At 43.2% G+C, this 24,741-nt stretch overlaps 2 long non-coding RNA genes across 3 annotated transcripts in view; one reads left to right on the top strand and one right to left on the bottom strand.

The window, feature by feature from the left end:
- The window catches only part of LOC143843598 (uncharacterized), a 66,291-nt gene extending 45,387 nt beyond the window's left edge, over window positions 1-20,904 (bottom strand). For both annotated transcript variants that reach the window (XR_013233607.1, XR_013233608.1), the window contains exon 1: window positions 20,460-20,904. This is a non-coding gene — a long non-coding RNA (uncharacterized LOC143843598). The remainder of the gene's footprint in view (window positions 1-20,459) is intronic.
- The window catches only part of LOC143843599 (uncharacterized), a 45,370-nt gene continuing 40,582 nt past the window's right edge, over window positions 19,954-24,741 (top strand). The window contains exon 1 of the long non-coding RNA XR_013233609.1: window positions 19,954-20,113. This is a non-coding gene — a long non-coding RNA (uncharacterized LOC143843599). The remainder of the gene's footprint in view (window positions 20,114-24,741) is intronic.

Raw genomic sequence — 24,741 nt, forward strand, 5'->3', positions numbered from 1 at the left:
GACACACAAACATTTCCATTGGCTTAAAAAAGGCCACAGCTTTATTACTATTCCACAAGATTGTTGGCACAGCAGGGTGAGGGAGCCTGACTTGCAGTTAGAAGACCACAAGAACCTAGATCCCATCCACAGGAAGAGCCAACGGCGCCCTGGGGCCCACCCGGTTCCCCCACCAGGAACATGGGTCCCCTTGTCGCTGGATTCCCACCATAGAAAAGTGTCCACCTGGGGCGCCAAGAGGAAGTGCACACTTCCCTTGGCCCCACCCCAGGCCACCCGGCGCTGTAAGCCCTGGGGTTCCAAGGAGAGGCGCCCACCTCCTTCTTGGTCCCACCCCAGGCTACCTGGCCCTGCATCCCCCAAGCCTCCCCATCTGGGTTGACCCTGCTTGCAGACCTGCCACTTCGTAGGGAGGTCTCCAACCTGGGGAGTCCGATGCGCAGACCAAACTTCCCCCAAACAGGCTCCATCCCATGCCAAAACCACCAGCTGTGACAAAATGCAATATAAACACACCATCCAGTGGCCATACAGACATAAGCTTAACAGCCAACAAAACAAGGTGGGTGGGAGGGAAGTTGCTCAGGTGGCGAGCCTAGCGCAAGAGGCAAGGCTTCTCCATGTGGCCCCTTTTAAGGCAACCTGAACTCACACCCAGGCGCCAACGGGGCGAGTGCAATGCTCTCACGCAGTGCCCACCTTCCTGCCACCCTAGAACCTCCCCCCACCAGGTGTCTTCTTGCCGCCCGCTCCTTTGCTGCGTCAATGGCAGCTGCTGCTAAGCTTTTGCCGCTTTTTAGCATAGTTAAATTAGGAACTTCCTGATGTTTTTAAAATAATCTCCTCCAGTGTCCTGATTGGTTCATTTGGAGACTTCCTGCTCCATTGAAAACAGTTCCTGCCTGTTTACCTCCAGAACAAAACAGAACAGACTGAATGAACACAGAACAGAATTGTTAGACAGTCAGGACTATCTCTCTTCTCTCTTTCTATGCAAAGTTGTTTCTCTTCTTAACACTCTTTTATTATTTAAGCAGCCTGCTGCTTAGCTGCTCCTTGCACATTTAAATTCTTCTAACACCAAGGAGTTACATTTAAACTCTGCTAACACCAAGGATCACATTTAAACTCTGCTGACACCAAGGAGTTACATTTAAACTCTGCTAACACCAAGGATCACATTTAAACTCTGCTAACACCAAGGAGTTACATTTAAACTCTGCTAACACCAAAAAAAAGAGCCTCTTGTGGCGCAGAGTGGTAAGTCTGAAAGCTTTGCCCATAAGGCTGGGAGTTCAATCCCAGCAGCCGGCTCAAGGTTGACTCAGCCTTCCATCCTTCCGAGGTCGGTAAAATGAGTACCCAGCTTGCTGGGGGGTAAACGGTCATGACTGGGGAAGGCACTGGCAAACCACCTGAGTCTGCCATGAAAACGCTAGAGGGCGTCACTCCAAGGGTCGGACATGATTCGGTGCTTGCACAGGGGATACCTTTACCTTTTACCTTAACACCAAGGAGGAGCAATGGGACGCAGTAAAGGAAAGGAAAGTATCTGTGGGAAGGTATGTCACTTTGGTGCCTGAACGCTAGATTTGGGTGTGCTTATGGTTGCAGGTGTCACCACCCATCCTACATGCATACATTGACAGCTCTGCTATTTGTGAACAAGTATATGGTTGTATAACTATGCCCATCCAAACCACTGTGACCTCTGCATTTCAAAATCAGAGTCCTATGTGCATACATTTTTAGTATATAAGACTGTTTATACATAGACATAATGGGTACAGGCTGCCATCACAACCTGCATTCCTCTTTTGTAATTGTGTCTGCATAGTTGATAGCCCTCATGATCTTGTAAGCCACCAAACTTTAAAGATGATGAACCCTAACTTTTTGATTCAGCTTGGGAGGCTAAACAGCTACATTAAGTCACTCAAGCTATGTTTGTATAGTACGTGATAAGATGGTATGAAGGTCTTTTGTGGGAGTGAATGTGGCTGGGAATAATTACCCATATGTATATGAATGCTGGAATTTGGTGTTAGTGGGAGATGCTGGGAAGAAAGCGTGTCAATGCACAGATCTGTGGTCTCTATTTAGCTCTACAAGTCAACTTCAGAATGACAGGCCAACTTTTTTTTTTAAAGAAAGCATGGTTATTTAATTGAAACCTTAACATGATCATAAACTACCAAGTGCTTCAATAAGGGTCTCAGGGGCTTAGCTCATAAACAAATGTGCTGAAAAGTTGGTCACTTTGTTTCATGAAGTTGTATGCTGCAGGCAGGGCATGAATTCCATGCATGGTTAGCAGAGAAAAACGGTCAGTTGATGAAGGCAGGTGTCAGCCAGAGGGTGAGGTTAGGAGACTCTCAGCATGGGAGAAAGAGCTATTTTATCCATTAAAATGACTTAGTGCATTGTCAACAGTGGAAATGATGCTTTTCCAGTGGCTCCCCCAGAGCCATCATGCAGACACTTTTACTCTAAGAAGGAAGGGAAGGACACTAGACTGCTAAGACTTAGACTGCAAGATATAAATGTATAATCCTTTATGGAAAAAATTAAATTATATATTTATTGATTTATCTTTTGATTTGTACCCCTTTATTTTTATAACCCGCCTTTCCTAACACTCAAGGTGGGTAATGATATAAATTCCACAATCAATAAAATTATAAAATAAAATATACATACCATAAAACCATTGTAAATCTATAGCCCTTAACTACCTCTGGGTTTTGATTGGGGGAAGGTCCATTCTTTAAGGCAAGTCTTCTCTCTCTGGTGGTGAGGCCAGCACTTCTTACAGATCCATCAGGACCCTGACTGTAGGCCTGGAGCAACAGCTCTGTCTTGCAGGCCCTACAGAACTGATCTCTCTTGTTAGAGTGTCCCACCAGGTTGGGACCAAGGCCAAAAAGGCCCTGGTCAAGGCCAGTTTCACTTCCTTTAGGCCAGGAATCCTCAGCAGGCTTTGGTCCCATGACTTTAATGGCCTTTGCAGGGTGTAATGGAAAACCCAGTCTGGTAGATATGCCGGTCTCAGACCATTCAGGGCTTTAAAGGTTAATACCAAAACCTTGAACTTGATACAACCTCCAATCTGGAGCCAATGAAACTGGGAGAGCATTGATGTCATGTGCATCCTCTGCCTAGTTGCAGTAAGGACATGTGCTGCCACATTCTGAACCAGTTAGTTTTCATAGCAGTCTCAAGGGAAGCCCTGCATAGATCAAGTTGCAGAAGCCTAGTCTAGAGGTGACCATTGCATAGATCACCTTGGCAGAGAGGTAGAGCATGAGTTGTCATGCCTGGGACAGATAGTAAAAAATCTACTGACAGTCTGACTCTCAGAGGGTATGTGGAAAATTCCTGCTCTGGGGTGGGCTACTTGTTCAGGGCCCCCTCCCTCCCTTGCAAACACACATATACACACAAAGAGAGACTCCTTTCCCCCCTCACCTTTTGGTTTCCCAACATCCCTCCATCTCCTTTCTCATCAGATTGGGTGCGGGCAGAGTTCTTACATAGTGGGTCAAATCACAACTCTGTAGGGTGCTGCCAAGCACTCATCCAATTCACATCCACACACCTAAGTGTAGGGATGCCAATCTCCAGGTGGTAACAGAGAAAGCAACCTGTCAGTCAACTGCAAGCAGAATAGGTAATGAAAAAATGCTGACAGCTAGGCTAGCAGTAGATTCAAATAACCACCTTTGAAGAATCAAATAACCACTATGTACAAGTTGATGAAATGGTAATAAGTAAAGCTTCTTAGTAGTTCCAATACATCACACACTTAAAACCAAAAAGAAACAGAGCTGGTTTTCATATGTGAATCATGTATATTGTCAAATGTGTAAGTAACAGACAATTGAATACAGTTGCATTCATTTATTCATAGTGAAGGATCACATACATGTGTATATTTCATTTCATTTTACATTTTACAGTTATGTCACGGAAGAAATTGATATGAAAACATGTTTCATAACTGGTCCATGTTATGACATAACTCCATGAAAATAAAAGTGGTTATTTGATTCTACAACTGGTAGCCTGTCAGCATTTTTTAAACCTCCAGGTGATACATGGAGATTTTCTTGAATTAATCCAGACTATTCTGCACCTTTCTCTTTGTTAGCACAGAGAATGTTTTTTTCTCCCCCCGCCCCTTTAAACAGAAGCAAAGGAAAAAATATCATTTTTTCCTAACTTAAAGGGTAAAGTCCTGGGAGCCCAACTGTATTCTCAGAGTGAGCACAGAGTAAGAATCATAGAGCTGGAAGGGGCCATACAGGCCATCTAGTCCAATCTCCTGCTCAATGCAGGATCAGCCTAAAGCATCCAGGATAAATATCCATCCAGCTGCTGCTTGAAGATTCTCAGTGAAGGGGAGCTCACCGCTTCCTTAGGCAGACAATTCCACTGCTGAACTACTCTGACTATGAATATTTTTTCCTGATATCTAGCCTATATCGTTGTACTTGTAGTTTAAACCCATTACTGTGGGTCCTCTCCTCTGCAGCCAACAGGAACATCACTTCCCTCTGCCCCAAATCAGGGACATCCGGCTGGCCACATCAGTCAAAATCCTCAGGTAGAAAAAGCTTTTCATACAAAATGAAAACAGGAAAGAACACCAGTTCTCTGAACAAAAAGTTCTCAACACACAAGAAGCAAGAGTGCCAGGGTTAGGGCTAAAAGGAATCATTCCTGGTTAGAAAAACAACACAGGAAAGAAAGTGTTCATCTCCCATTCTGTGGGCATAAATCTTTAACAGTCATCTTTAACACCCATGAAACAAGCATATGAGAGGCAACAGTGAAACAATTTCAAGATATGGACTACCGTACCAAAACACAGTTATGTAAAACCAAGATGTGTTTACTCTCATATCAGTTCTTTGTGTGCAGTTAATATAACTGTAAAAGCTATAAACTCAACTGCCAGCCATCTGCAAAGCCCAACAGTCTACAAGTTGGACTCAGCAATCCTGTTTTCGATATTATAAAAGAAAAAGATAAGAAAGCAATAAAGAGGCTGCAGCAGCTGCTGGGAGACTCTCTGCTCTGCAGGTGTTGTTTATAGGGAGGCAGACACCTTTCAGAATGTTTCATGGCTTAAGGTCAATGTAACTGCAGCGGGCCATTGTCAGTGATGAAAGATCAGCTGAGTGCAAATGAACATAAACAAAATGTAACCTTAAAAAGAAATGTATCTCCACTATTTATGGCCCAGAGAGCTTTGACATGTGATTTGTCCTTATCAGTCCTGCAAAGGCACAATTCACCATATTAGATACTGAGCAATTCAGTACATCCCTTAAATACACACTGGACGCTTGGTCAGGACCTTTTATTGGTTTGTAAACCTCCCAGCAACATGAACAGAAGATGAACAAATGAAGAAAATAATACATGCCCGAGTCCAAGGGAATCTTCATGGGCAATGCCATGCCAAGAGTGAAAGTGAATGAAATATAAATCACAATTCACCATGCCATGAGATCATTCTATATACCTGGCCTCAGTAGAAAACTATACAGTGAACACCATGGTGACAAGTTGGGACCCGAAAAACTCACAGAAAAGGAAAATTCTACCCTCAACTCTGCTATTCCCTCTTTTAACAGTTTCTCACCCAAAACTCCCAAAAACTCCCAAAAACTTTTTCTTTGTTTCCATCCTCACATTTTTCACTTCTTAACAGCTTTTCTTCTCCATGTTTTTCACTTCTTCTCTCTGAACAGCTTTCTTTCCCCTGAGACCCTCCTATTTTTCATCCCCATCCAGCTGTCTTCTCCTCCACACACACACACCCAGCTGCAGTCAAGCAGGAGCTGCCTAACTTGCCTAAACCAACACCACAGTGCCTAACTCAGATTGCATGAACTTTCATGAGACCTCAGTCAGTCTTCTTCATTTGGGGGAAATTTTAATCTTCCCTCAGCTTTTGAAATTCATTTTATGCCAACCTAAGAGTTTCCCCAGATCTGTAGAAAAATAGCCCAAGGGTATGCATGTTACAGATTTATGATCCACAAGACTTGCACAGGGATTTCGCCCTCCCCCCTTGCCTGCTTGGCCACTTCATGAGCATCCCACCAATCATAAGTGCCATCTTACCTGTCCCCATGGCTTATGTAGCAGCCTGTAACTGTGGTGGCAGCAGGGATATGGGGAGGCATCTCCCAGTTCCCCCACCCACAGTGCTGCCACATATCTGGCTCATAGTATAACTCAGGATTCCACAAATGATCCCCTAACAGTTTTCACTCTGCCCTCCCACCTGATTATCTGCTGTGGCTCTGCCTCTGTTTGCCTTTTTTGGTATCTGTGGGGGGTAGCCACAATGGCTGCCTCTGTTATGGCCATGGCAACTCTGGCTTCTACCCGAGCCACGATGCTGCCACTCCCTATCTGACTTATGAGGTGATGGTGGTGGTGGTGACAGCAGTGGCAGCTCTTTTTTCCTTTTGCTTCCTCAAAATGGCATCCAAGATCTCATAACATATTATTATTATTATTATTATTATTATTATTATTATTATTATTATTATTATTATTATTATCTTTCGATTTATTGCCCGCCACACCCTTACGGCTCGTGGCGGGTTGCAACATTTTAAAAACCCCAATAAAATCCATTAAAATCCCTCAACAACAATTACAAAATAACATTATCGGTTAGCAAGCTAACCTGGCAAGATAGGCTAATCAACCTCCCCCTCCTACTACAAGCAGGTGGAGAGGGGCTACTGATGGTACTAATCCCCAATCTCAATCCCAGGTCCCGGGTCCCGGGTCCCGGGTCCCCGGGGGGGCATAGATGTTAGCCTCGGCCTCAACCGTAAACCTGGCGGAAGAGCTCCGTCTTGCAGGCCCTGCGGAATGATGGAAGATCTTGCAGGGCCCGCAGCTCTCCCGGGAGCTCATTCCACCAGGTAGGGGCCAGGACCAAAAAGGCCCTGGCCCTGGTCGAGGCCAGGCGTGCTTCCCTGGGGCCGGGAACGACCAGCAGATTTTCTCCCGCAGAACGTAAGGCTCTGCGGGGGGCATAGGGCGATAGACGGTCCCTCAGGTATGTGGGTCCCAACTCGCGTAAAGCCTTGAAGGTTAAAACCAAAACCTTGAACCGGATCCGGGCAGCAATTGGCAACCAGTGCAGCTGCCTCAGCACTGGCTGAATGTGGGCCCTCCAAGGTGTACCAGTGAGGACCCTGGCAGCTGCATTTTGCACTAGCTGGAGTTTCCGGACCAAGGACAAGGGAAGGCCCGCGTAGAGCGAGTTACAGAAATCTATTCTGGAGGTGACCGTTGCATGGATCACTGTGGCTAGGTGTTCGGGGGACAGGTAGGGCGCTAGTAGTCGGGCCTGGCGAAGCTGGAAAAATGCCTGGCCCGCTACTCTTTTGACCTGCGCCTCCAAGGTCAGGGAGGCGTCAATGATCACACCCAAATTCCTGGCCTGGGACGCGATGGTAAGGTGCGTCCCTCCCAGGGTGGGTAAACGCGCTTCCTGTTCCCGCCCCCTACGTCCCAACCACAGGACCTCCGTCTTGGAGGGGTTGAGTTTCAGGCGACTCTGCTCGAACCATTCTGTCACCGCTTCCAAACATCTGGCAAATGGTTCCGGGGGAGAGTCCGGGCGGCCGTCCATGAGGAGATAGAGCTGGGTGTCATCAGCGTACTGGTGGAAACCCAGACCAAAACTCCGCACCAGAGGGCGCATAAAGACGTTGAACAATGTGGGAGAGAGGACCGCGCCCTGTGGGACTCCACAAGGAAGTCTGTAGGGGCGCGAGAGCTTATCTCCCACTGCTACCCTCGGGGTCCGGTCCTGGAGAAAGGAGCGTATCCAGCGTAAAGCTGTGCCCTGTATCCCCGTTTCGGCGAGGCGGTGGACCAGTAGTTCGTGGTCCACGGTGTCAAAAGCGGCCGACAGGTCCAGAAGAACCAGCACTACCGACCCGCCTCTATCCAGCTGGCGACGGAGGTCATCCAACAGGTCGACCAACACCGTCTCGACCCCGTGGCCAGGTCGGAAGCCAGACTGATATGGATCGAGTGCCGAAGTTTCTTCCAAGAATACCAGGAGCTGGTCTGCCACGGCCCTTTCAACTACCTTGCCCAGGAATGCCAAATGCGACACCGGGCGGTAGGTGTCTGGGTCCAGAGGGTCCAGTATATTTTAAATTACATTTTGAGATTTTTGTGTAAACCTGGTGATTTACATGCTGCATCTACTTGGGCTGGTGGAAACTTTCAGAACATTTAGCACTGCATACACATATATTGCTTTCTAAAGTGAGCCAGTTTGGTGTAGTGGTTAGGAGTGCGGTGTAGTGGTTAGGAGTACGGACTTCTAATCTGGCATGCCGGGTTTGATTCTGCACTCCCCCACATGCAGCCAGCTGGGTGACTTTGGGCTCGCCACGGCACTGATAAAACTGTTCTGACCGAGCAGTGATATCAGGGCTCTCTCAGCCTCACCCACCCCACAGGGTGTCTGTTGTGGGGAGAGGAATGGGAAGGTGACTGTAAGCTGCTTTGAGCCTCCTTCGGGTAGGGAAAAGCGGCATATAAGAACCAACTCTTCTTCTTCTTCTTAAAATGGACTGTTTCACAAACTGTTTTATTTCAAAAAGCATGAAAGGTGTCACCTTTAAGATGGCGGTGTTTTTGCAGTAGGTTTTTTTCTTTATATATATATATATACTAGAATTAAAGCATGTTGTAGCTGATACAACGGGTGCTAGCAGGGGGGAGGGGGAAAATAGCAAAGAGAGAGGGAGGTAGAAAGGTAGAGAGGGATTAATATAGAGCTTGCTGGTGGGAAGAGTAAGGGGAGGGGTTGTCTAGTCTGTAAGGGCATGAGGTTGAATATGTGTGTTGTGTGGGGGGTTGTAGTGGTGTGGTGACAAATGAGGGCATGGGTGTGGAGAGATGGGTGTCAAGAACCTGTGGTTTGGAATGTTAGTTGAGTATGGGAGAGGACTGACCTTTGGGAATTGTGGTATAGTGGTTACAGATGAGCTTTCCAGAGCCATGTCTTCAGATATGTAAAGGAAAAATCAGACTGGAGACTCTTTTTAGGGGGAGATTACATGGCAACCAGTTCCTCCCAGTTCTGCATTCAACCTCATTTATTGTGTGAATTAGGCTACAGAGACCAAAATGTCTCACTGCCCTAATCCACATGGGGTAGTCACAGTACACAGGTGTCCACCCTGCTCCTTCTATCTCCATTTTTTTTACTGCTGATATAATGTTATGTGCCCACATGCTTCTTTCACTGTTGCCCCTTAGAAGAAGAGCTGGATTTTTATACCCTGCTGTTTACTACCAAAAGTAGTCTCAAAGTGGTTTACAAACACCTCACATTGTGTCTGTTGTGGGGAGAGGAAAGGGAAGGTGATTTTAAGCCACTTTGAGATTCCTTCATGCAGAGAAAAGCAGCATATAAGAACCAACTCTTCTTCTTCTTCTTCTTCTTCTTCTTCTTCTTCTTCTTCTTCTTCTTCTTCTTCTAAAAGCAAGACAACCAGTCATAAATAAAAAGGTTACCATGGCACCTGAAGGTGACCATTACCAAGACAATATGCAAGCACTATCCCACAGCAAATTTTCTGTATATAGGCTAGTGAAGTTAATGGGACCTAGGTTAGTCCACTGCCATGTATTTTTGTTTGTTTGCTTGCTTTTTGCTTCATTTATGAAGAAGAATATCTTAGTGAGTCTATGGACTGCAGAATGAATATTTACATCAGAAGACCTTTATTGGCATACAAAAAAGAAAACAGAAACATACATTATTGAACATTGATTGTACTATAATTATGATATCTCATAGCCAGCTATAGAAACTTGACAAAAAGAGACTTTTTGTTTCAGTATAAGAAAATTATCTAACGCTAGTCATCAAATCCATGACATTTAGAAAGGAGTGAGTTAATGAGCTGCCCATTAATAATGGCATAGAATGGACAATAGAAAAACATATTTTGTAAACCATTGATATTTAAATCTTATAACACAAAAATGAAAGCTAGTAAACCCTTGGTTTTAAAAACCTCTTAAAATCCCTCCACCAAGAATTTCCTGCTTTCATCTTTCCTGCTTAGGTTAGTTATACTAGCTCAGCTGCACATTTATAAAACAAATTAAACCCATATATTATTTTAAGTGACCTTTCAAAAAACAAGTCTTCTGTATGCTGGCTTATTCCTAAAAGGTCTTTGTAATGAAGGAAGCTTAATTCTGGAACTGTCATGCTTTTGGGAAATAAAGAGCAAGAAGTAAAGTCTAAGCCCCATGAAATTCAAGGCATCAAATTATACGGCCGTGAAAAATGAGGGTTTTGAATGGAAATGACAACGGACGGTCAACTAAAAGTGATAATGTGAGTGCCATAGAATACGATATGTGAGTCTTTGAAGCCAGCTGCCTGTGGAGATATAAATTACTCATTTAAAGCAGTGATGGAAATAATGGCCCCAATCCAATACAGGTAACTCTGATGGGTGAGTGCTACTCATTATTAATGTAATTTGATCAGCATGTAAGTTTCTAAACAGGAAGTGGTGAAATGTTAAAATTATATATCGAATCATAGAATCATGGAGTTGTAAGGGAACTCCAGGGTCATCTACTCCAAGTCCCTGCACAATGCACATGTTTTAGCCAAGATTGAATTATTTAATTCAAAAGAATTTTAAACATCAACCCTAGTTCAGATATTTTATGTAGACAAAATGATATGATTGAATATAAAAATGGCCTCACCTCTCTTAAATTCAGAATTCAAAAGTGCATTAAATGCTCATTCAGAGCCAAAAGTTCAATGAAACTTAAGGAAGTGGGTCTTGTTCCTGAAGAAAGATAATATGCTTCTAAAAATACTCCCTTCTAAGCCAGTGACTAAGTTAATATAATTCTGCTTCATATTGCACAATTTTTGCCCTTAATGAGAGTATTAGTGCTGGTAAAAATGACAGTAGTCTTAGCCATACTTGCTAATTTTAGAAAATTAAAGTACTAAAGAAAGATTCTCATTTGGAAAGCGAACATTTGAGAACAGGGATGCATGATTCATCTCATATGCTGATTCAGGTATTTTCTGGATTTATTGGAGCCAAATCATAGAAGCTCAGAACAATTCAGTCTTGATTCAGCAGGTTCAATTTGCCATTGACAATAAACCCACCAAACAGCTGATCCTCAGGATCAGCAGTTTGAGGGCTCTTTAAATGCCTCCACTTTCCCCTTGATCTTTGCTACCTGGAAGGGTCTGTGGTGGGGGAAGAGGCACCATCCCCAAACCTTTAGGAGTCAGCTGCCAGCTGGGATCAGGTGGGCTGGATGTGAGGTGGACATGTCCATCCTGTATCTGCCCTCCCCAACCCTCCTGGAGCTGGCTGCTGGCTTGGGATGATGAAGGGAGGCATAGTGACCCCATCCCTTGCCGTCCTAAACTTTAAAGTGTTGTTGGCATTGATCAGGGAGGGGAAGTAGGTGTGGGGACACTTTTGGAACCAGCCACAGACTTGGATTGGACAGGGTGGACTTGGGGCTTGCATATCAGCTGGCTATAGGGCACAGCCTGACAAACAGCTGACCCCTCTAAGAAACCGCCCTGAGTCATATGGAAGGGCGATATAAAAATCAAATAAATAAACTCTGAGGACTAAAGTGAACCTCCACATTCACAAAGAGTAACTCTCTGAGTGCCAGTCTCAGGAGGCAACATCATTGAAATGCCTTGGTCTATAGACCCTACTTTTGGCCCTCCATTGCAAGTGGTTGGACATTGTGTGAAATGGGATGCAGGAACAGATGGAACATTGGTGGGTTCAAGTAGATCTCATCCTATGTTCTTAATAACTAAATATTTGAGCAGAATTCCATGTGGTTTTCTGATTCCATGTAGTACCCTACCTATTAGATACATTATTGGTGATAAATCCAAAGAATCTCCTCAAACATTCACTGTTTCTTTATGGACTATATTTCAACATTTCTTTACCAACATGCAAGTCTTCCAAAAATGGAACAATGTCCCATTCTCTTAACTACATTTTCAATACAGATCGGATTCACCAGAGATTTTTAGCTAACCTAACACATGTAAAATGCCATTCTTTCTGCATAATAAAACTCATCTTGCCTTTCTTTTGCCATTTGACACGTTGTGTGTGTGTTTTCATGCATGGCCAAGTACCCCCTTCCCCCACTTCAGACCCTGAGGGAAAGGCCCTTGCCACTCTCAGGGAAAGAGCACTTTCCTCTCCCTCTGATTGTAAGCTTCCTGGATTCATCTCCCCTCCTTCCAAGGTTGGGGCTCTGGAGGCCCAGAAGAATGGACTCCCTCTCAACCAAGCTTCAGCCAGTGCAGGGGCAACTTCAGGGCCAGCTGCCACTGTGTGTCTGCTGACTGCCTTCTCTTCTGCCCACCGGCCTCACAGCCTATTGTCACAACAGGCCATATTACTAGTGATTATATATTTTCAGATTGTCTAACTTTGATTATGATGATGATGACATTTTCCATTCAGTCGTGTCCGACCCCCGGCGATTCTATAGTATTTTTATAGTATTGGATAAATGCTTGGCAGTCCCTTAAAATCAGCACAGCATTTCCATGGGCAGCAGGATGTCTTCCTGCAGAATATTACTTTCTTGCTTTCTCTTTTCTTCTGCTGCCCAAAATGCCCTCCCATGCTACTCCTGGAAGACAGAGAAACCCTGGGAACAGTTATCAGAGGGCTGTTTGGACTGCAGAGGGAAGGATAAGGTGAAAAAGTCATGCTTTGTGGATAGAAATTGTTCAGCTCACAGAAATGCTGTGCTTGTTCCAAACCATTGTTCAACACCAGCCAGGCGGTCGCAACAGTAGTTGAAAGAATTTCAGAGCTGACTTGTGAAGTATTTTAGCCATTCAGCTTGCAAAGGTGAAGCAGTGGCAGGACTTTGAAAAGACACAGAGTAAGAGGAAGTTGAAAGGAAAGCCTGAGCCAATAACACTGCAATCCTAAACAGAGCCAAATCCTTCTAAATCCATAGAAGTCAATGGGCTTAATATGATGTGAATCTGTTTAGGCTGACACTAAATAAGTTGGCAATCCACTCCAGGATAACTCAAGGACTCTGAGATGGCTGGAGTGGCAGTATTGAAATGTTACTGAATTTATATAATAATAATAATAATAATAATAATAATAATAATAATATAACTTCACTCATGTCAACAGGGGTTTCCACAGGTACCAGTCTTTGAATGGGATAAAAAACCAACTGCCCATACATGTACTTCCTCCATTGTGGCTCCCACCTTATGGAAGGGCTTGAGGAAGTCAGGAAAGCCTGTGCTCTGCTGGGTTCCCACAAACTATGCAAAATTGAATTGTTCAAGAGGGCTTCTCCATACAGGTAACTGGGTTACACAGTACAAAATGGCTCCCACACTTACTTGAATAAATGATTGAGACTGTGGTCTATGCTGTTGCATGCAGCTTATTGTAGATAGGACCCTATTATGTAATTATTATACTGTTTAATGTTTCTTGTGAATACTTGTCCTATGCTTCGGATCTTTCTAGTGGTCCTAAGCTACTAAAATCCTAATGAATGTTATTGAACATACCATTTGGTTCGCTGTACTGACCCACTATGTGTAATCTGCCTTGAGTCCCACTGAGAATGGGCATCTTGGACTTAACCGGGTCGCCTTTTGGCGGGAGGAGGGCTGGGAAGAAGAGCGCCGACTCTGGCTGGCAAGCCGCCAGCGGGGCCGACGGGCTGCTTCGGCAGCAGGCGCGTGGCTGGAGGCGGGGCTAAAAGCGTCCTTTTGAGACGCTGCCTGCCTTCTTCCCGCCTCTTCGCTGGTATAGCGGGCAAGCTACCCACCCACCCTTCCCATTGTTTTATTGGTTGTTATTTGTTGGTTGTACTTAGTCACGGCGATTTTTGGCAGAAGTGAATGAACCTGTTCAGGGGAGCCGGTGTGCGATCGGCCTCCCCACAGTGAATGGGGCCTCCTTAAGGGGGTGGTGATAACAAGCCATGAGCAGGCCCAGCGGGGTTAGCTTGACTGGCTTGTTAGTGACCGGATGACTCATGAGGTTACCAAGGAGGTTTGCGCCCTTTGGCCCTCTATCCGAGTCATCTCCCAGGTTTAGGCAGGTCCACAGGTGAGACCCGTACTCCCGGTGGGGAAATTGATGGGCTCATTTGTGGGTCTGCAAGCGGGTATCGCAGTCAGCGGACTGTTAGGCCAGGTTCATTTCCTTGTTGCCCCAACCCTCTATTGGGTTGTTGAATAAAGGCTTTGGCCATTTAAATGCCAGAATACTGAGTCGCATCTTCTTTCCTCACAATTGCCTCTTACCTGCCAAAAGCAGACACTAAATAATCTAAAAATAAAGATATATATATAGAAATGTAGATAATTAAAAACAGATAAAAGTTCATTTATTCAGTAAGTTGCTCAGGCCTGATAAACCTGCTTAAAAGCAGTCAGCAAACATTGCCATTGCCTAAATACCTATACAATCTTGTACTGCATAGTTTGATGCTAGCATGCTTGAACTTACAGTCTCGATGGAGAACTGGTCTTTTTCAGCAACTGATTTCATTGTCCTGAACTAAAATACATAGAATGGGCTGTCGCAGTGCACACAGAGTTTGCTGCATGCTCTGGGTTGGTTTCAGGTCATGTGAATTGGCCCTAGTATTGTAAGTACCGGAATTTTTCTCTTCCTGTTTGATATCTCAGCTAATATTTCCTTAAAACATTTTCTGTAAAGCATGCTAGGAATGCATAACCAATAACTGCAACACCAGTTGTTTGCCATGTCATTAAACTAATTGGGTCTTGCAAGTCATTTCCTATTTTGAACATATTTTTAGCTACAAACTGGATTTGTTTCTTCAAATTAATCCTCTTTAAAAGGGGGGAAACTGGGTGAATCAAGGAAGGTCTGGATCTGTCATTTTCTGTAAACTGTTTAAAACTGCCTAAACTATTATACTCAAACTAAATTGGGGGAGGAGAGATTATTGGATGGAAAAAAGAGTACATTTGTTAATAGATGACTGAGAGGTCAGCAGTGCCAGGATAAGCATTTGATAAGCCACAAGCTGTTTGAAGTGATGGCTCCTTTGATCTGCCAGAGCCTCTGGCACTAAAAAAAAAGCACCATAGTGTGGCAAGGTCACTGATTCAGCCAGCACTGATGACAACGGGACAACAACAAAACCTCCTCTCATTTGATTTAAATTGTGCATTTTTAAAACAGGAGATTGTCCTTTCCTTCAAATATATCTGAATATCATCCATGTATGCTAAAATGAACATGTCTGGTAGCTCTGCAAAAGGCACCATGTTTCCTGCCTCCCCCCCCAAAAAAAAAGTTACCTCAAACGTTTTGCTTCATCAGCTATTAACGATTGTCACATAGAAATACTTCCTTGCTAGGACACCAGTTGAGATATGGTCCCCCTCCCACAAGGTATAAAGTTGGAAACTGACATGAGGAACAAAGCTGGCATAGCCTGGTATTGTGCCTTTAACATATATCCTAGTAATGTCTAAGTCAGAGTACTGTAATTCCTTCCTATATTGAAGATCTTGAATAGGCTGCCAACTCTAGGTTGGGAAATTTCTGGAGATTGCGAGATGGAGTCCAGGAGACAGTTTGAGTACAAAAGGGAACTCAGCAGAGATGTGATGCCAGAAAGAACATCCTCTGAAGCTGCCATTTTCTATAGCCTGGAGATAAATAACAGTTCTGGGAACACTTCAGGCCCAACCTAGAGGTTAACATTGGTAGCCTTTCCTTTAATTTTCTGGGAAAATAACTGGTGGAGAGTGAACTGAGTGACTGCTGGTGGCCAGAAGCAAACTGAGCCTAGCAATCCCTGCACTACTACCAAACTGTTGGGCAACTGAGCCCAGTGAGCCATGATAAGAATGAGTGGATGAGCTCTACCTACATCTACTGTGGCCACAGCCTAGGTCCACTAGATATACCCCTGAACTAATACCAGGACCACTGGGGCAACTTGCCTTAATTTGCTACAGGGCTAATTTTAATGTCCCAGTTTTTATTCCTCAGAAACCCCAACTAGACAAATTGTTTTTATTAAAATGTCCTCCTAGGTTGTTAGCTTCTTCTTCATGAAGCTGGGACATACAAATGATTTTATTAAACTGGCAGCTGTTCATTATGCAGGAATTATCAGGTGAAGTAATTTATATCATGCAGATGAACATTGGCCAAGTCACTTCCTTTATCATTTTCAGCCCTTTCCCTCTGATCTGCAGCATAGGGAATTTGGAAGATCATAACAAAATGTATATAAAGTGCTATATACATGCTAAGTGTCGTTATTTTCTAAATTATAACTTAACCATAGTAAGCTTGTCATATGTATTCCCCAGCCAAGTACTAAGGAAAATCCTACCATACTTCTGCACTTGATAAGTGCAGTACTTCCATGAAGTACTGCATGGTACAGTACATGGTACAGATAAGTGCAGTACTTCCATGAAGTACTTCCATGAAGTAGTAAAATTATTCTAATTTCTTGACATAACAACACAGGTGACCTGCTTACCAAGTAGTTAGAAGAATGTGGTAATAAATTTCTATTTGGTTAAAGATAACCAAGATAATCTGTATTTACCTAGAATCATTACTGCTAATTGCTACCTATCAAACAGATGTTAAATGAACAGCTAAAGGATCAGGTCAAGAGTTGGAACAGGAGGAATCATTGACTCTGGGGAGACACCCCCCCCACACACACACACACACACAAGCACAAACTTTGCTGGATTCCTTCTTTATCTGGTTTTGGAAGGCAAGTGACAGCTTTCCTTTAGAAATCACCTTTTGGGCAATGAACTGAATACTTTTCGCTAGGTGGACCTAGTCCAGGCAATTGTTTGAATTTAATTGCTTTTTCATTAGTTTGTTGTATATTTCTATGGGAAGGGCTTCCTGGAAAGGTGACTAATGAATTTTAAAAATACATAAATGGAAAAACAACAGCAAGCTAATAACTATAGCCCAGCAACTCTAAGAGCAATGCTAGTTATTATAGATGTATTTTTTAAAACATGCATGGATTATTGTATGTTGTTCTGAGTGCCAACTATTGGAGTAAATATAGGTGATCTGTTTAATAAACTAAATACCAATTCTACTTAAGTAGACAAACTGACGGATATGCATTTATTTTAGGGCTTGTTTCCTAAGTGATATCACCTAATGAGCACATTGCCCCCTGCCCCATGCTCACGCAGTAATTCAGACTGCCGCTCAACAGGTCCTCAAAATGTGACAGGGCTCCCATGGAAGCTTGATGTGCGATAACTTTTAAAATTGTTTGCCATTCTTGCCTCATGAAAACTTTATGCTTGCTTGGCCCTTATGAAAATATGACATGTAGTTTCTTTCCAGTGGCATGCCCAGCCTATTTGGCATCAAGTCACAGCTGATTTACAGTGACACCACAGGATTATCAAGGCAATAGATATTTGGAGGTGGTTTGTCATTGCCTGCCACCTCTATACAACAAAATTATGTCTAGAAATTCATGAAATAAAAGTAATAATAATAATAGCTGGAAAAAAGTTTCAGGTGGGTAGCCATGTTGGTTTGAAGCAGCAGGACAAAGTTCAGTCTTACGGGTGTCACTGGACCAAGGGTCTGCAAAAAACGCAGACAGTGAAAAGTTTATTTTATTTAACTTCATATGCATAATCATGTCAGTAAAAAAGAATTCAAATTCCAGCATGCTGCTCCATCACAGCAAATTCCATTGCTCCAGTTGGGTTCTGAGCAGACAATTGAGGGGGCTTCTGTTCTCCATTTTGAAGCCCAAGAATTGATCATCTCAAACATATACAAGGCATTTTGGAGACCTAGGAGTCTGACTTTGTACTAACTTTTACTGTCTAAAACTAACCAAAACACCATAAAATAGTTATGGCAATTTTCAGACTAGATGTTAAGAAACATACTAAACCACCCCTCTCCATGAATGGTCTCGGATGGTGTACATCAGTAAATAAAATACAAATACAAAGGGAAGCTTAGCTGATCCTACGGAGCTTTTTGACTTGCAGGAGGGCATTATGCGCTGGAATAAGATGCGGCACTGCAGATGGGGACTGCAGCAAAGAAATTAAAAGACACTTGCTCCTATGGAGGAAAGCTATGGCAAATCTAGACAGCATCTTAAAAAGCAGAGACATCACCCTGCCAACAAAAGTGCGTTTAGTCAAGGCTATGGTATTCCCAGTTGCAATGTATGGCTGCAAAAGTTGGACCATAAGGATGGCCGAGCGTCAAAGAATTGAGGCTTTTGAACTTTGGTGCTGGAGAAGACTCTTGCGAGTCCCTTGGACTGCAAGGCAAACAAACCGGTCAGTCCTAGAGGAGATCAGCCCTGACTGCTCCTTAGAAGGCCAGATCCTGAAGATGAAACTCAAATACTTTGGCCACCTCAAGTCAAGTCAAGTCTTTATTATTACAGTACTAGACCAGTGGTCAAATTACAAGGTACATAAAAACATCTGGCATTAACAAGATAAAAGAATAATTGATAACTTAAATATTATAAAAGATAAAAACATTCCAGCTATAAGAATCAATCTGGTTTTAAAACTCACAAGCATTATCTCAAGCAATTGAGACTATCTCTACCTAAGTTGCTCCAAATCCAACCAGCTCTTCCTTGTTTTAATTGCTCTCCAAGCAAATCTGGCCACAACAGAAGTTATTTCTGTGCTTTTGTCTGACAACATGTCTGTGATTGCCTCTGAGTTGGGCTTATTCAATAGGGAAGATATAAGTTCTCCCCTGAATTGATCGTATAGCTTACATTGGAGTAATACATGTTCAGATGTCTCAATGCTCCCATCCTGGCAGATGCATAAACGATCACAGATGGGTATTTTTTTCCCTAAAAGCGGATGGGAGCATGTTATATCGTAAGAGAGTAAATGATCTCCTATGTTCTGGGAAAACAAGATTAGATAAATAAGGTAATGGCCTCAAATTATTAAGTGGAGGCATTGGAAAAAGTGGATTTTTTACTTGATTGAAATCCTGTTGGCGATGGATATTTAGGATTCTTTGTTTTATCGTTTCCTTTGCTCGGTTGAAACCCAGGGACAGTATTAACTGTTTGGATAGACCATATGAGCAAAGTTTTTTCTCAAGAGTGGATACCCACGGGACAACCAATGATTCAGACATCATTAGGTAAAGCAAACCCTTTGTGGAAAAAAGCAATTTTAACCAGTATATGGACGTAGATATACATATTCTGGTATGGACAGAATACATTCCTGTTTCCACCCAGATTGAAGCGTTGGAAATGCTGGTTGGTACATGGAGCAGGGATCTTAAAAATTTAAGATGGGTCTTTTCTAGGCTGGAAATATTGGCATTTATACACAATGGGGCCCCATACATCATCTGTGCTAGAGGTTTTGCCTTGAACAGCTTAAGGGCTGGGGGAACATCACGCCCACCTTTGTGCCAGAAATATTTCTGAATGGCACCTGAGCTTCTCTGGCCATTTGAGGAAATATATGATATATGGGAGTTTCTACGGCCATTTGATTGGAATAGTACTCCCAGATATTTGTAAAATCTGACCTGTTCTATGTGTGATGAATTGAGATGCCATGTATATGTTTTAGGTTTGTTACCAAAAACCATAATCTTTGTTGTTGAATGATTGACCTCTAGCTGGTTCAATCGGCAGTAAGTACACCGGACTGCCTACCAACACGCTCCATCCCATGCAAACCCGCAGCTGTGGCACTTATTGAACAAAACATCCACCTCGAATCCCTGAACAATGCTGTATACTACAACATAGGGTGGGAGGGAGGAAAGTAGCTCCTGTGGCGCTCCTGGTGAAGGGGGCGAGGCCCATGCACATGGCAACTTAAATAGCTACCACGGGTCCTGCCCTGTGCTTGATGCTGTGCACGCTGCATTCTGGCAGCACACACACTAGAGGTCCTCTGGGTGGTCGCCTCTTCCTCTCAGCAAGCCTTCCTCTGCGTCAATGTTCGGCCAAGGTAAGACTCAGCTGGGTTTTTGCTATGAGCAGACTTCCCTGTGCCCCTAGTGACTGAAGCCAGAATTGCATTAAAAAAAGAGAAATGTTTGGCTGCATGCAGCATAACACTAACTTCAAGGGCCCTCCTTCAAGTTGCACGTGGGGTAAAACACCTCTCCCACCCCACCCTTGGTACAGCACTGTTTCTTTACAGGTCTGAATTTTGTACAAGCCAATATAGCTGTTTAAAACCTTTCCCTTGCTCCTTCTATGCCTATCTTTTTCTCTCCCAGTACTAATAACAACCAAGGAAAAGAGGAAGTTCCAGGAAATGGCAGAGGGGGAAGTATAAAAAAAAAACTCACCTGCTCCCTCTTATGACACCCTTAATGGCTAGGTTCAAATCTTCTGTAAAGATCCATTCACAGACATACTAGGCAGTCAGAAGTGGAGGAATGGGGTGCTACAAACATGTTTGATGGTGGCTACCTTAAGAACATGTCAGCATCGTGTGGTAGAGCACATATCTGATGCAACACAAAACAGAGTTCTCTCTCCTCTCAGGGTTATTAGAATAAACTCTTGCTCACATCATGATGTCACATCAATTTCTGAATACTCCACACATTTCACTTAGATGCTAATTTAGATGGGAAATGATTCTTCAGCCCTTGAACTATAGGCATGTGATTCTTAGAGGTTCACCAGTTCCCAGGAGACACACTGTACATGTGGGTAAGTGGAGATGAGGTTCCTCCAGCAGCCAAAAAACAAGGTTTATTCTTTCAACCACAGACATTGCACATTGCCTTCTTCCTGATGACAGTGTATAGTTTTCTATTCTTAGGGGGAGAATTCTATGTTTAGATTGCTTCTTCACTTCCTGTGCATGTGGGGGTTCTTTCTGATCTGTTTCTCAGAAACAGTTTTCACCCACCCAGAAATGTTTAGAAATGTTTATTTGTCTGCCTGTGTATCAGCATGTCTGTGACTACGGGGGCTCATGTTTGTAAGTTAAACAGTTTAAGTAAACGTTCTGGTTTGACGCTGATAAGGGTCAGATGAAAGTAATCACTGGGATGACTGTGTTAAGCAATAAACAGAATGTCTTTGCCATCTCTTGAAGGTTTGCTTCACTATCATTAAAAATAAAATGGAAAGACTGACAGTTGAATGTTTTAGAGTGGTCAATGTATTGTATGTACAGTGCTAGTTGTTTAGCATATATTCAAAAGAAAAATTCAATTTTTATAATCCTTGTCTACAGCATCACAGAGTTAGATTTGAGTCTGGTAGCACCTTAAAAACCAGCAGGATTGCTAGGGTTTAAGCTTTCGAAAGGCAAAGTTCCTAAAAAAAGGAGCTTTGACTCTCAAAAGCTTATACCCTGGAAATCCCGTTGATCTTTAAGGTTCTACTCAAAGATTGCTCTTCTACTGCAGAACATGGTTTCTCACCTAAAACAGAGAATGTTGCAAACCTCTAGCTGGGAGCTGATCTCCCAGTTTTACAAGGTGTCTCCAGACTACAGGAGATCAGTTTCCCTGGATAAAATGGTAGCTTTAGAGGGTAAATACTATGACATTATATCCTGGTGACGTCCCTCCTTTCCACAAATCCCACCTTCCGTAGGTTTCATTCCCAAATATCCAAGAATTTCCCAACACAGATATAACAGCCTTAGCTACAGAGGAAGGGTGTCACTTCCAGGTTGAAGGGTGGAGACTGTGACATCATTTCCTAGTGACTGTCTAGGAATCCCTACAATCTGAATAGTCTGTATCATAGAAACTGAGCATCCCTATCTATGCTATCCCACTTTTTATTCGCCTGCTCAGATCATAAAGGACGGGGGGGGGGGGTGAGGCTGAAGGCAGGGGATTGCATGCCCTAGGCAGGCCAGTGGCAAGCCTACCTCTGACCAATAGTGTTTTTTAAGCCTGCATAAAAGTATATTTGACTGAAAATGACAGTATGTATTGGAGATAAATAACTGAGAGCTATTTAGTATATCTGGCATCTTGTACAAATGTGAGGAAGCAAAAGACAGGGAATAAATTGCTTTGATGGAAATCCTGACAGCACTACCTCCTCCCATGCTCCCAAGGAGGTTAATACAATACTGGGACACAGATGAAAGGGAGAAGCTCTGCAAAAGAAGTGGGAAGAATAGGATGGGAATGAAACTCATTGGGCCATTCTCCTCTCAACTGATTTGGCTCTCCAGGAACCTGAGGACAGCCTCCCAACTCTCCCAGCCAACTCAAAATAGAAGACAAGCAGCAGAACAAGAACAGTAGTTCCTGATAGTGAAGGCGGTAGCCAGCATTGACAGAGGACTGGGAAAGAAAACAGGAGATCAGGGCATTACAAGAAAGAGGAGAACAGTGAGGGAACAGAAAGAAAGAGAGGAGACAGCTTCACCAATGAGATGGCAAATATAAAAGGGGGGAAATCACAGTCCTTTTGGAAGTAGGCAGTTCTCATAAGGACAGTAGAGAAGAAGTCCAAGAGACAGTGCTTCAGATAGAAAGGAGACTTGACTGGTAGCAAACCACTTAGAAGTTAGGACTATAAAAGTTTGTAAAGGGATTTCTTTGTGAAGAAACAGGAAATCTCTAGTAATGGTGGACTACATCCATTAACCACATTTACCTGATGTAAAACTGAAGCTTACCTCAATAGCAACTTCCCTGAAATTCAGTGAGATGTATCATAAAACCATTTCCTCCTAGAACAGAGAAGAAAGGTTGTTAAGGTATCCTTGAGTGTTCATGTCCATTTATAGCACTGTACCTAAGAACTTTCATTGTGAGATGTTCTAGACAAAAATTGCTTTTTAATGTTTGCAAAATATTTCTAAGGAAATATATAACCAAGATGCCATTTCATTGTGAGAGATCATACACAATTTTTCAAGTACTTGTTCATGATAATTAAGTTCCTTAATGCTTACTAGAATGGTGTGGAGGAGGCAGGAATTAATCATGACTTTTCACTCAATTGAAGATGCTGAGATTTTGTGAGAAGAAAACCACAACTGGGAGGACATACCAATGGCCATTACTTTGGAAAATAGTCATCAAAATAACCATTTGCCTACATTTTCAAATAATGCCTTTCCTATAATTATAAAGTTAAATGCTTCTAGTGGTCTACCTCAGAAACTAGTTGCCAGGAGATTCCTGGCATCTGATGACCATATGAATCACTGGATTTCTTGACCACTTTTTTATGTGCCTGCAAAGCAAAATACCAAGTATAGCCATCTTGACAACCAAATTGCATAGGAAGGGCATTATTTCCAAGACAATTAATATTCCGTACAAATAAATCAGTAGGGAAGAATGAAAGCATTCCTTAAATAGCAGGGATTCCCTTATTAATGGTTGTTAAGAATTAATCAGGTTAGTGGCTCCCTCCCACATGCTGCCCTCTTTGCCCACTGGTTTTAGCATTGCAGACTCCAGCCCTATCCCACCACTGTGACTGGCTTATATAGTCATATGGGCATCATCCTACATCAACTTCTGTGTGATATATGATTCAGACACATTTGGAACATTATGAATCTCAGTATTCCTTTTTTTTCCTTTGAAAGTTTGTAGTAGCATAGTTATTAAAAGCATGTTTTGCAGAATTGTAGTATTCCCTATGCTACAGCAGTACATTCTATCAGAGATAGACCTACAGTTCTCCAAACTTACAAATTGATTAATCTAAACCCTAAAGTGAAATCTACCATTTCTTACTATTGTTATCTATATATCTATTTTCAAGTGTGGCCCCATTTGCGGATAGCTAAATCTGTGGATCAGGGCCACAACTACCCAAAACAGATTTCTCAACAAATCTGCTGATTTTAAAACCAACCAGAAAAGGTAAAAAATAAAAATTACTGGCAAATTAAATCCACCCCCTCCACAAATTAAATAAATACCTATGCAGACAGTGCACTTCTTACCATTGGGCAGCTGAAGAGGTGTTCTGCAGTGGCTGCTAACAATGATGGTAAAGGCCAGGGACCCAGCCACAGCAGAGCCTGGAAGCCATCAGGGCACCCAGCTGTGGTGGTGTCAAAGCTGGGAGTTGCGCTGGGCCCTGCTGCAAAAGCAGCAGTCAGCAGGAGTCTGGTTGAGGTGTGGGTAGACACTGGAAGCTGTCCCAGGTCCAGCCATGATGGCAGCAGATGCCAGGAACCGTTCTGGGCTTGGAGCAGCTTCCAGACACCACTACTGCTGTGCCTGAGCTTCAAGGTGAGTCTCACTGGGAGGTGATGGGGGCAGATGGGATTACCCCATGCAGATTTCACAGCCCCCCCCCCTCTTGTCTCAACTAATTTCAAATGAAAAATTAACAATAATGGTATTTAGAAACCTGCCAATCTGTCCTCTGTTGAGTTGCCTGTCTTAGAACATATTTATTTAAATTGTTTTATGCCACTTAGAATCATAGAATCATAGAATCATACAGTTGGAAGGGGCCATACAGGCCATCCAGTCCAACCCCCTGCTCAACGCAGGATTAGCCCGAGCATCCTAAAGCATCCAAGAAAAGTGTGTATCCAACCGTTGCTTGAAGACTGCCAGTGAGGGGGAGCTCACCACCTCCTTAGGCAACCTATTCCACTGCTGAACTACTCTGACT

The sequence above is a fragment of the Paroedura picta genome, chromosome 8, assembly GCF_049243985.1.
Source record: "Paroedura picta isolate Pp20150507F chromosome 8, Ppicta_v3.0, whole genome shotgun sequence".
NCBI classification, from domain to species: domain Eukaryota; kingdom Metazoa; phylum Chordata; class Lepidosauria; order Squamata; family Gekkonidae; genus Paroedura; species Paroedura picta.